The sequence below is a fragment of the Petaurus breviceps genome, unplaced genomic scaffold (genome assembly GCF_028583685.1).
Source record: "Petaurus breviceps papuanus isolate PSGF00001 unplaced genomic scaffold, PetGlider_PUasm1.0 174, whole genome shotgun sequence".
Lineage (NCBI taxonomy): Eukaryota > Metazoa > Chordata > Mammalia > Diprotodontia > Petauridae > Petaurus > Petaurus breviceps.
The window spans coordinates 30,005,766-30,019,581 of NW_027185761.1; the positions used below are offsets into that span (position 1 = coordinate 30,005,766).

At 35.8% G+C, this 13,816-nt stretch overlaps 1 long non-coding RNA gene across 1 annotated transcript in view; it reads right to left on the bottom strand.

Moving 5' to 3' along the window:
• Positions 1 to 4,255: 4,255 nt before the first annotated feature.
• The window catches only part of LOC138158098 (uncharacterized), a 38,254-nt gene continuing 28,693 nt past the window's right edge, over positions 4,256 to 13,816 (bottom strand). Inside the window, exons 2-3 of the long non-coding RNA XR_011167552.1 lie at positions 9,320 to 9,394; positions 4,256 to 4,509 (exon numbers count right to left, since the gene is read on the bottom strand). This is a non-coding gene — a long non-coding RNA (uncharacterized lncRNA). The remainder of the gene's footprint in view (positions 4,510 to 9,319; positions 9,395 to 13,816) is intronic.

Below are 13,816 nucleotides of genomic sequence, written 5' to 3' on the forward strand. Positions count from 1 at the left end.
TCTTCTTCTTCTTCTTCTTCTTCTTCTTCTTCTTCTTCTTCTTCTTCTTCTTCTTCTTCTTCTTCTTCTTCTTCACTTTTTTGAGAGTAGTTGGGGTTAAGTGACTTGACCAAGGTCACATGGCTAGTTTTTTTGTGTGTGTGTTAAGTGTCTGAGGTCAGATCCGAAACCAGGTCCTCCTGACTTCAGGGCCAGTGCCCTATTCACTGAGCCACCTAGCTGCCCCTAGAGTTCATATTCTTATAAAAAAGGTGTTCCATTATTAATTCCTTAGTAGAATCTCATCCTCCTAAAAGATGAATGAATAATATGAAGTCTAAAACTGGGTTCCAATTTTTCTGGTTTTTCCTGGTTGAAAAGTTTCCAGGTTTGATTATTACAATAATAGAGACATAACAGTTGAGATAAAACTTTCATTATTTGGCCTAGTTACTGGTAAAGTAATTTAAAATTGTATTAAGACCAATTCTGTAGATTTTTGACAAAGAAAAAGGACCTCCATAAGTGACTTGAGCCTAAGAAGACAGTTGGCTGGAAATGACTTAGACCACACTCAGACCACAGAACTCTGTCAGATGGTGTCCCAAGAGCCAAACACACATGAGATGAGATGAGACTTACACTTCTGAGCCTTAAATGGACAATTTTATTCACAGTTTACTTTTTCCCTTTGCTTCTTTTATCTGTAAGGTCTACTTTGGATTTGTCAATGTGTCCATCAACTTCTCCCTCCCCCACCCCACATTGTTACTGACCAATTTTTCATTCTCCCCCACTCCCCACACTTTGTTATTAATTTAAGTCCCCAAAACCCTGAGGTGCTGGCCAGGGCTACACTTCTCATTAGAATAAAAAGGGGGAATTTGAAAAATGACATTCAGAGCTTCCCCAAGAACCCTTTCTTCCAAAGTTCTGACTACTTCAGAAGGATATTACTGATGCTATTGTATTGACTCTCCTTATCTTGGCCCACCCCCACCCGAGCTCCCAAGTAATTTAATATAAAGTAGGAAAAATTGTATTCCATTCAAACTTGGGTAGTGACATATTATTTTGTCTAGATAACCCAAATTTGGGGGTGGGGGTTCTAATAAAAGGGGTATTTCCTCCATCCAGAGGTAAAATGATGACAGAGTAGCATCAGCCCCTGTTGAAAAGATAATCAAACTGGGCACCCAAGTCCATTTCTAGAATGGTTCCCATGTATGCATGCCATCCTTTGAGAGAAATAAACATGGATACAACCTAATCCTGTTTGTCTTTCTTAGACTGAACTCTAGAGGTTGACTATGAATAATATTCATGCTAACATTTTTGTGTGTGTGATAAAAGAAATTAGAAATAAAGGTGAGATCGTCACAAATGAATGAAATTAAATGAAAGACCATTGTGACATAAAGAAATGTAAATATGAAGAATTCAGAAAAACATGATGCAGAACAAATTTGGTAGACCTAATAAAACAATACAAACAATGATAAGAACAATGTAAACAAAAAGAATAATAAAAACAAATTGAATGCTAATTATATCAACCAAGTTTAGCCCCAAAGAAAAGATAAGAAATATTATTTCCTTCTTTTATTGGAGAAGTGAAGGATTATGGATGCATATATATATATATATAAAATCTCACCATTACAAATCCATAAATCTGACCTTGGACTAGGAAAATATAAAATATTGCAGAATTGTTTTTCTGTAATTTTATTTTATTTTTTGTCTTTTTGTCCATATAGCCTAATAATGCATCTTCTACATGTTTCTTTTTTTTTTTGAGGGCAGTTGGGGTTAAGTGACTTGCCCAAAGCCATACTGCTACTGTGTCAAGTGTCTGAGGTCGGATTTGAACTCAGCTCCTCCTGACTTGAGGACTGGTGCTCTATTCACTGCACCAAATAGCTGCCCCCTACATGTTTCTTGAATTAGATTAAATTGAAATTCCAGTGGTAGAAAGAAGACCTAAATTATTATATGGTCCTTATCTCAATCTATTAATTACTATTTGAGCATGTTGACCTTAAAGCGATTAACCTTTTTTGCCTTTTGTATTTAATGATTCAAATAAAATTATTTCATCTACTGTTGTAGAAATAAAAAATAATATCCTAATCATGAAAAAAATAATCTGACCAGTTGTCCCTTATTGCTAACTTTATATTATACCGTTCGTTTCTGAGACTGCATCCCCTTTCTGGCATCCTTGTTTCAGCTTTCTTCTCTTACTTCAACTGTCTCTGGAGTCCTTGTATCTTATCTATGGGTTTGTTTTCCAAATATCAAAGTGAATCTACTTATCTGTTGAGTAAGACCCTTATTTCATATTACTACCACCACCATGGTGGTAAACAACCCTAGAACAAGCACATCAGTAGTTTCGTTAATATTAACACATATTTCAGTATAAAATTCTTTTTCACTCCTTATTATGAAATATGTCTAGCCATATATCTAGCCTATCTCCCTATAATGTGCCCTGAGGATGGTGTCAGAGTATTTGTCAATTTCAAGCCTTAAATCTAAGTATACTATGACATCAGCATTCTCATAATCAAGCTGTCAGCCCTGAAAAGGGAAAAGAAAGAAATGATCTTAATATGTGTTGACCTGTGTTTATGACAGAGCTTTTTAGAGATCAATGCTTCCCTTTCTTAAATAATTAAAAAAAAACCATTTCTTTACTAAGTTAAAAAAAGTGAGGATCATAGAAATAGAGCTAGAAAAGACTTTTGAGACCATCTCATCCAACTATCTTATCTTACAAATGAAGAATCTGAGGCCTAGAGAGGATACAGGACTTGTCCATGGTCACACAGGTAGTAAGTGGAAGAGGAAGGATTTGAACACAGGACCTGACTCCAAAGACAACACTTTTCCCATAAAAACTGGCATAAAAATGGAAGAATAATTTCTTTGTTTTTCCCTGAACTGAGATTACACTTACTAAGGGAAAATCTCTACCTTTAACTAACATCTACCCAGAACTAGGAATTGTGCTGATTAGAAGAGCTGGAAGGATACCTTTTTTTTTTTTAAAACATATTCCTCCTCCACACCAGCTGCCTAGACTATTTCCATAATTCTGAAATTTTATTCTTCACAATTAACTTCAACAACACCACTGCCCAAATATCAGGTTTCTTTAGCAACAGCATCCAATGTTTTAGAACTTGGGAAGATGAGAGGGATTTAACTCATTTCATAAGAAGAGCCAAAACATAGTCAGCTTAGGTAATCGGTGTTGATAAGGGATGTTTATGCATAGGGGACATCTTAGCTGGCATCATTAAGGATAGGAAATAAAAACAGGAAAACTTCCAATATGTAAAATCTTACCAAACAGAATTCCTCAATGAATCTATTTCCTTGGCCTCCATTTTCAGAAGAAAAATGCAAATAAAAAAGAAAATTTTAAATGAAGAAGTGCATGATAAGATATGTAAATGTAATAGAGAGTGGATATTCCATATATGTAATAGGACTTAACTATCTATCTATAGTTAAGATATATAACTATCTATAATTTATTTATATGTATAAATATATTTAATATATGCATATGTGAGTGCATACTTTGGAATGGTGTGAATATGTTCTCCAGGGTTTGCTATTTTGGAAGTTTTAATATGGCATCAAATCCTTAGTCTCTCTATGCTCTTGGGTAAGTGATTTAAATTCTCCAGTCTCAGTTTTCTCATTAGTAAAATGAGTACAATAATAGCATCTGTCTCATAAGGTTATTGTAATAATCTGATAAGATAATATAAATGAAATGCTTTACAAACATAAAGGTAATATCTACATATCATCTATGTTTATAACCTGTAGCATCAGACTTTGATAATGAGCATTGATGTTCAAAATACTAAACCAGGACACTTGAATATCCTCAGCCATGAACCAGTCATGGTGGAACATGCCTGTGATCCCTGCTGATGGGGAGGTTGAGGCTGATGGCTCACTTGAGCAATAGAATTGTGAACTATAGTATTGCTAACTTATTCTGATATTTTTACTAAATCTGGCACCAATGAGGGAATCCTCTAAGAGGAAGAACCCACCACACTGCCTAAGTAGAGGTGAAATGATCCTGGTGGGAAATGACCAAAAAAAGGTTCCAAGGTTGATAAGCAATAGATAGGGCTTATAAAAGGCCATACCATTAGCCTGCGGGAGATAGGGAGACCCAATCTCAAAACAAAAACATTACAACAGAAAGAATCATTAAACATGAAAGCAAGTTTTATTAATGTTACAATGCTGCCCTTAATTGGGCAAGAAAACAATCTTCTCTAGTTTTGGAGTATCTTCCCCATTCTCCACAACTTTTCAACAATTACTGACAGTGGTTCAGCAATTATATCTACCTGCATCCTTTCATAAATCACTATGTATTTAATCCGGTCTTGGTGGCTTAAATATAATTATCACGTGAAGTTAGATATGCTCTTATTTTGGGTTTCTGACCTCTTGTTGATTTTTGTTCTTTTCAATTCATAGATCATTCTCCTTGAAATAGAAAAAAGCAAACTATGAGTTTTGTAGCTCAACATTTTTCCTGTCATCCTTGATTGTTATTTTCTTTCCATTCTGAGTAACAGTACAATCACATTTGTTATCCCCCCTCCCACTGGCTATATGTTTTTTTTTTTAAGAACACATCTATTTCCCTCAGTTTTCTTCATCAACCTCATTTCACTTGGAGATTTGTTTTTCCTAATATTCTTCTTATAAACCACAGAATGCTTTTGTGTTAGTCTTCAGCTGCAAGTCCTTGCTTCTATTACTATACCAATCCTTTATACAGCTAAATTTCTTGATCAATTTCTTGCATATCCCAAGATATGGGCTGCATGGGGTATTGGGGAAGACTAGCATCTGTGGTATGAGGGCTTGCCCAGTCCTTTTCAAGGCTGTTCCTCCACCTTTTGTGTCCACCTGATTCACCCAATTCTCACCTGGGACCCCAAAACACTGAAGCATATTCAGCAGCTGCAAAGTGTCTTAGAAGATGGTCTAAACCAGGTTGAGACTAACCAACATGCTCAAACCTGTCAGTGAGTTAGGGGAGGTCTACCCCAAGCATGTAAAGACTTTCCCTGGTAGAAGGAATGGATGAGAATAATTTTTTCCAACTGCCATAAAGGTGGCTGAGGCAGGCACTGTGGATCACTTAAAATGTGGTCAGACATCAAAGACACAAAAGTCATCCACTGCATCCTAGGCCATCACTAGTCATCTTGATTTTTTTTATTACTGCTAGACTTCAATGATTCAGGAAGAGAGAGTAATGCTGACAACTTTGTTTAACTCTGTCTCACTTCAATTCAATTCAAGACATCACCCCATGTTGACACTGGTCCTCTTCAATAACTAAGGACAAACGACAACATCCAAGTTGTTTGATCAATTCCTTGTATATTGTAAGATATGGATTAACTAGAAAGATCAAGTGTCCTTGCTCCTAAAAGAATTTTGTTTATATAAATAAACTTAACTCTTCATTCATGTAAATAAATATTTTGACAAATTATCAGAAATATTATGCAAATGGCTCTCCATGTGCAATTCTCATGGACAGGGATCTCCCTTCCACAGTAATCCTGATATGGGCTCAGCAGATCTTTTAAGTTTTTTAGTATGTACTTTCACTTCTTTCAATATTCTTTCTTATTTCAATCCTTCTGTTTCTTTTTATAATTTCCTCTTGAGAAACTGAGAATGAATTTTGCTTAAAATAAGACTCTGGCATGCAAAATAGCCTTTGTGAACAACCCTCTTTAGCATGGTCAGGTATGGAGAAAATCCAGCTGAATAAATTTAGTCATTTCATTGTTTCATTTCCAAGTCATGATTTTTAGTGATCCTCAGTAAGTCAGACTTTTTTTTATGAGTCCAGCAAGACACAGGACTTACTTTTTAAGCATTTGAATCTTCAAATATGAATGGCATTTTTAAATGCTATAACCCTGAGCGAGTATAGTTAGTCTATGATATAGGTTTTTCATTTATTATTTCTTCATCTATAAAATAAAAGGGTTAGAATCAGAGGTGGGAAACCTACAAACTTGAGGCCACATATTGTCCTCTAGATCCTTTTGGCTGAGTCAAAGTTTTACAGAAAAAATACTTTTATTAAGGGAATTTGTTCTACTAAGTTTGAATTCATTCAAAGCGTCATACTTGAGGAAAAAATCAGTTTGTTTTTTTTTCATTATTTGGGAAGAGGCAAAATTGAAGCAAGTTTTGTTTTGTATTGTTTTCATTTCATGACCACAGTGATACATGAGGCCAAGACTAAAGCCTATGCATTGGTAAAGGACATCCTTTTTATCTGAAACACTGACTTGAATCTCGCTATGAAATGTCAAGAGAATTTTTATAGTCACTCCTCTTTATTGAAAGGATAAACAGAGAACTGTGGCAAATAGCAAAATACTCATTTTGCAAAAACACTTATTTATTACTTCTCAAGTCTTCACATTCATTGTTTTATGAAGTTTTGTTTAAGATTCTCATTTTCTTCTCATTTTGGAATAAGCACTAAGAAAAGACTTGTGTTGTTTAAAATATGTGTTTAGCTGCTGAAAAGAGACAGAAATTGCTAGAAACATGAACACATACAATGACTCATCCATCATTTATGGGGGTGTTAACCTCCACACTTCTTTGAATAAATGGCATATATGGTATTGTACACTATATGGTAAGAGAATCTGCACTTCATATCATAAATGTTGTCTTGTCCTTTGATTCATGTATCTTCTTCCATGTCCAAAGTTCTTTTCTCTTGTAATTCTAGTGTTCTATATATCAGGATTTCATCAGACTTTTTAAGTTTTCTTTTGCTTTTTTGCAAAGATTTTACTACTTGTAGTCAATATTTTGCTTTCAGATTATCAGAAGGAATCAACTGTCAACAAGAGAAATTGTAATAGATCAATTTCTGAGCTTAGAGCTGCTTCTAATTTATTATCTGTAAGGGCCCACAATTCATAGGTGGTCTGATATCCAATCAAACTTTGTGTACAGAGCATGGCATTAGACACTGTGGGGAGACAGGTAGCTGCCACCTGGAAACTGAAGACCTAATAAGAAAGGAGTAAGCCCATGGGAACAATCCATTCAGAAATGAAGCCAAAGGCAAAGAAGTGAGTGCATAGGGAAAGTGCCTGAGGTAGCATCAGAAAAAATTGGGTCACCCTAACAATTGCCAGGGGTGTAAACTAAGGTAGATATTCTAACCTCTCAGTTTTGCTTTCTTCACCTCTTAAATGCAGATGGGGGTGCATGCTCTGCCCAGCTCACAGTATATTATGAGAGAAGTGCATTCTAAAGGCAGGGATGCTATTTCATGCTAAGCTAATATTATGCATAATCAATCAGAATTTATTTTACATATTATAACAGTAAGACTCCTTTTACCTCTTTATATTCTTAAAACAGTCTAGAGTTCATGCATCTGAATAAGTAAATTTCCCTTCAAAATTGTCATATTGGAAGGATGGATAATAATTACAAAGATGGAAGCATTAGTACAAACATTTTTGGAGCTCCTTTCTCAGAATCAGGGTATGCAGTATACAAGAAACTCAATCTTCCAATTTTACAATTGTCTTTTTTTTCCCCAAAATTCATTACCAATTTTTAATCATTCCACTTTATTCCCAAGATGAATATCTTCTGAATATCTCCCCAAATCATGTCCAGGTTCAAAAGATAGCCAAGTGCCATTACTGAGGACATTTGAACCTCAAACTCAAATCACATCCACCTCCCAAAACCTGAATGAATAAGTGAAAATTTCTGGCCAATTTTTTCTCTCCTCCTACTTCCCTCACTCATTCTTCCTGTCTGTCATCCTCCCTCTTCCTAATCTCCAGTTTCTTCATTTTTCTCTCTTCTCCGAGGCTTTGGTAAATGGGGGGGGTGGGGTGTCCTCTCCCTGGAGGTCTTCAAGCCAAGACTGAATGACTGTTTGAGGGGTGAGGTATGTTGAAGAAGGGAAGCTTTTTTGGTTTTGTTTTTGGTAGCCACTGAGATGTCTTCCCCACTCTGAAGTTTTCTAACTCTGTTATTCATGCTCATTATTGTTTCTCTTTGTGTACCCAGGATACAAGAGCTAGTATGCATTTGGGATGCGACTAGAGCTCAGGTTTTTCTGCCTGCAAGGCCAGGGCTCTATCTCTGATATTCCACTCATTTCCCATGGTATATTAATCTTGTTGGCTATCCAACTCTTGCTCCATTTTTCTCCCTTCCTTCATTTCTATTTTTATAAAAAGAATAGTCTACATTCACTGACTATATTTCATCAATCATTATATCCCCAACCTCACCCTTGCCATCACTCGAAATTGATTTTCAATGCTTGAAACAATTGTCAAGTCTTTTCTTAGCCTCCAAACTTTTTTGAGTATTTTGTAAAGGTGAATATTCACCTCTCCCTTGGTTTTCATGACTGTTCTCTCCTGATTCTGCTCTTACCTGTCTATCTACTCCACTTCAGTCACTTTCATTGATTCATTTCCCTTCTCTTCCCATATACCACACTCCAGTCTAGATATGCTCTCACTCTTTACTCACTACCTTGATGAACTCATTCTCATGGCTTCAGTTATCACACCAGAGTAGGGATATAGGCTAGCATAGGGGCAGGATCTGCTATTTTATCTGTATAAGGAAGCCCAGATAAGGAAACTTGTTCTACTAATGAAGTCAGACACCGCTTTCTTAGATAGTTAATCCAGGATCACTGAGAAGATAGGTGACTTATCCAGGGTCACATAGCCAGTTTGAAATAGAGATGGGATTTGAATTTAGTTCTTCCTGATTCCTAAGACAGCTTTATATCATTTCAAAATCCTCCAAAATCCATCTCTGTTGACAGTTCTTCCATGAAGTCATCTATAACTCCCTTCCCCATCTTGGTTGGCTGAAAAGGATTTTCCCTGTTAAAATTTCTTAGAGTGTTTTGTCTAGCCTTTTTTTTAGCCCTTTTTCTGTTTATTTTGTACAATATGTATCACTGTCCATCACTTTCCATGACTTCTATTTCAATGTTTTGTTTTCCAAAATGTTTAGTAAAATTTAGTCTTACATTTTAACTGAGAAATATTTAAACTGATTTTCCAGCACCATTTGCAATTCAACAGTTAAACTGAGCTCACCAAATCACTCCTCAAACCTGCATTTTGTCTCAATTACTTATTTCTACTTAGGTCCCAATCACTGAGGCTCAAATCCTTAGTCATCTTTCATTCTTAATTCTCCCCCATTACTCCCATGAAAATCAGTTGCCAAGTCATTCTGATTTTACCTTTAAATATCCTTCTTCTCTTTCCTTTACTGGACTCAAAATCCCCATCAGAGTTCATGCGTGGACACCTCTCACCTGGGGTAATGTGAAAGAAGAGTGTAAGTAGACTAGTCTCCCTGCTTCCTCTGTCTTCCTGTTCCACTTTATCATTCTTACAACTACCAAAACTGATCATGAGATTTCCCTGTTTGGAAGACTACTGTTCTTTGAATAGGAGAATTAACATCTTCCATTACTTGCAGAACAAGATTAAAACTTCCCAGGTTGGGCTTTATGGCCTACACCATCCATTGATAATATTTCAACCTTATATCATCCCATTCTTTCTACACTCTACATTCCAAATTCTCTATACTACTAATTCCTCTTATCTCACCTTAGAATCTCTGGTCTACATGAAGACTTGAATATACTCCCTTCACATTTCTCACTTTTGAAATATCCCTTTTCCTTCAAAATCCATCTCTATTGATACTTCTTCCAAAAGCCTTCTATAACTCCCTTCCCCTTCCTGCTTGGCTGAAAAGGAGTTTCCCTATTAAAATTTCTGAGAGTATTTTGTCTTGGTCTCTTTTGCCCTTATTCTATTCTATTTTGTCTTAATTTTTTTTGGACATGCCTTTTCTCCCATATTAGGCATGCTATTTTTCATATTTGTATCCTGAGCACATAGCATCTTATACATAGAAGTTGCTATATATATATATATGTATATATATGTATATATGTGTGTATATATATATGTATATATATGTGGAATTAATGTGAATATACCGAAGGCTAGCTCTACAAATTAATTCACAACTAATAATCTTGGAGAAAAGCATACTGGTGGGACAATGGACCAATTGAGACAATGGCATTAGACATTTACCCTCGTCTCCTCAAGACCCACCTAGAACTCTTAGGAGGAGATGGGGAACTCATTCTGGGAAACTGACGAATCACTGGAAGTTGTAGTTGGAATAAAAAGCCCCCACATCTCACTTGAGCATGAAGAATACATAAAAAACATGGGAAAATGTAGATGAATTGATGAAAAGCGAAGTAATCAGAGCCTGGAAAACATATAAAAAATGACTAGATACTAATTAGAGGGAATAAAAAATAAAAGTAAATTTTCTGTAATAATAATGACTAAAACATGATCAGAGGATATATGAAATGATACATGTACTTTCACTCACTGAAGCCATCTCATTGATAGGTAATATTGCATATTCTGTAAGACACATTTGTCATGTTGGTTTACTGGAGCTGGTATTTTTCCCCCTTTGTTGTAAAGTAAGGTAAGGGGAAGTAAATAGGCTATGTTCAAAATTTATTGTGATTTAAAGACAAAAGGGAAAATTATAGTATGATTGCTTTAAATAATCTCATCTAACTCTAATAGGACATTTATTTTAAAATGTCACATCAAAGTATACTTAAAGTCCATAGAGTCACCATCAGTTTCTAAATTTCTGATAGAACTGATACCAATAGATTTGGCTTCAAAGAGTAGTATTCTGGTCATCACTGGAAGTGTAAAATCAGAGTCTAGTCAACCATCTGTTCAATACGAAAAATCCTATGGTTCTATGTCATAGAAATGATTTCTGTATTGGTTTGGAATTTGAACTAAATAACTTTTAATGTCCCTTGTGATACAAAATTATATGCTTCTTTTAATCAGTAGCTAGCTCGCATAGTGGTTACAGTGCTAGACTTAATTGTGAAGAGATCAGAGACTAAATCCTGCCTCCGATATCTACTAGCTTTATGATCATGGACAAGTCATTTAACCTCTCTTAGTCTCAGTTTCCTAATCTGTAAACTGGAGGAGATAAAAGCATATCCCTCACAAAGTTGGTGTAGGGATCAAATCTGTAAAGTTCTCATAGACTTTAAGTGCTACATAAATATTAGCTGTCATTATTTTTAATATCATCTTTGGGATTGATTATACTCTTCCTTATATATCAGATACCTTATTTCTCTTTCTTACTTTCTAGGCTTTTTCAACTCAGTTGCTCATTCATACCTGTACCAAAGAGTATACATTTACAGAACTAAAACTCATTTCGTCCTAATTAGCACTTGGGTAAAAAGTATAATTGAGGAGAGAGTTGACAGTCCCACCTAAAATAATGTCTTTTATTACAGATTACCTGAAGATGAATTTGCCTTTATTATTCATGGGGTCTATCCCCTAATTTCCCTCTGTAATTAAGAGTCAATTATGTCAATTCACACCAGGGCATGTTTAAAAGTCTTTTCTGGCCAGCAGTTTAAATTCTTCAAATAGAAAATCAAAATCATTCTAATTTGCCTGCCTCCCTCATGAAGCTAAGTCGTAGCATAATGAATAAAATTAACAGGTGTTTTTCCCACTTGCATGCCATAAATTATAATTCATCCTGCGTAGGGATCGTTTTTTCTCTTTGCTGTCAGTGCCCTCATTTGTCCTGTAAAATAAAGAAAAATGTCCCTGTGACTTTCCTTAGAAAGGCTTTTGTATCTTGACCTATGAATGTTATGTTATCATCCAAGCCTCCAGACCTTCTATGTTAAGAATCTTCAGAGAAAATTCCAATGCAACCTCTGCAAAATATTTTAAACCTGCAGGAAAATGTATTGCCAGTTAATGAAGATGTGAATAGTTTCCCATCCACACCCCCCCCTTTTTTTTTTTTTTAACAAATTACAGCTTTTTAATCCCATTTGAGAGTTCTCGTATTCTCTAGTCCTACACAAAGGATAAAAAGATGCCACATCCATTTTTAGAAGGCTCTGTAATGTCATATATCCCCCTGGAAATGCTCTCAACATCACCTCCTCTCCTCTCAGACTAAACAGCCACATGGCAGAAGTGGAAAATGGCAGTAGGATCCAGCTCAGCACAACCTCTGATATCTGATCTTTCTTCTTTGGACATTTGGGGCCTATGTACGCTGTTTTGGCTACAGATCACAGATCTGTGAAATAATTATCTTAAACAATGTTTTATGAGCCTCAGAAGTATCTTCTACCTATGAAGGATTCTATTTGAAGCTGTGGTACAGCACAATGCATTGGGGGGAAAGAGACCACTATATTACCTCACCCTACCAAAACGAATAAATAATGGCCAGGGCACTAGTCCTAAGCACTGCTCTTAACATGCTGGACTTTATTATTTTGATTTGTAACCTTGGACAAATGATCTCTGAGCCTCTATTTCTTTTTCTGTAAAATAAGTCCCTTCAAACTCTGCTATTTTGTATTTGTTGTTATTGTTATTTAGTCATTTTCAGTCATGTCTGGTTCTTCATGATTCCATCTTGGGTTTTCTTGGCAAAGATACTGGAATAGTTGGCCAGTTCCTTCTCCAGTCCATTTTACAGATAAGGAACTGAGGCAAACAGGATTAACGTGACTCTTCACCAGAGTCATGCAACTAGTAGGTATCTCAGGCTAGATTTGAACTCAGGGAGATGAGTCGGTTTGACACTCTATCCACCACACCATCTAGCTGCTGTTCTGTGGTTATTTAATTATATAATTGTTGTCTAAGTCTATGCCAAAAGTTCTGAGATAGAAAGATCACAATCTCAGCTACACAGGCATCCTGGAATCTACCCATCCTCAAAACTTAGAAGGCAAAAACAAGCAAAGGGTAAAGTTCATTATCCACTTAATTTAAGTACAGTACCTAATAATGAAAGCCCTAATATCACCTGAGTTCAATGCATGAACTTTCAGGTGATGTCACTGTATTATTAGTTTTACTTTTTTGACTTTCTTGTTTTGCTTTCTTATAATTGACCTTTCACACTGTGTAGATAACTTGTAGAGGCTTATAATGTTAAAAACACATAATAAAAAGTGGTGTGTTTGTGTGTGTGTGTGCACTTTTCTTCATGTCAGTTTCCAAATCCCAGCTGATGGGACATTTATTACTTGTCTCAGTAGATGAGTTTTATCACTGAACAGAGACAGCAAGGTGTTTCTGAGAGCAGGCCTAAGTCTTTCCATGATTCTCATCCCATTACTTCTAGTTAGACCCTACTGGATGATTTTAAATACTTTTCAATCTCATCTGTTTTTATGCCTTTCAAATATTCATGGGCTGTCATTATTTCCTCTATATTTGTCCCTGAGTTCTTTTAATCTTTTCTCATAGGTTGATCCTCCTATTCACTTCATCATGGTTTTTTTTTTTCCTTTTTTTCTGAAGACATGTTATAAAGGTATAAGGGTCCTTTTCATTTTTCTTCATTCTGTGGAATAAATAGGGTTCATTTATAATAGTTCTCTAGGAGATAAATCACTGAGATCAAGAGGTGCTGGAAGGTTTTGACAGTGCATTACTTGCCCTGAAAAAAAGCAGCTTTTTGGTTTCAGGGCCACTCTCCATCTCAGTGGTGTCATTTCTCAGTGTCCATGATGTGGATTCCTATGCCCCAGTTGATAGACAGTTTGGAGGACTGCCCAACCAGTAAAAATGAGTGACTGTAACTCTATGCTCCAAGGCAA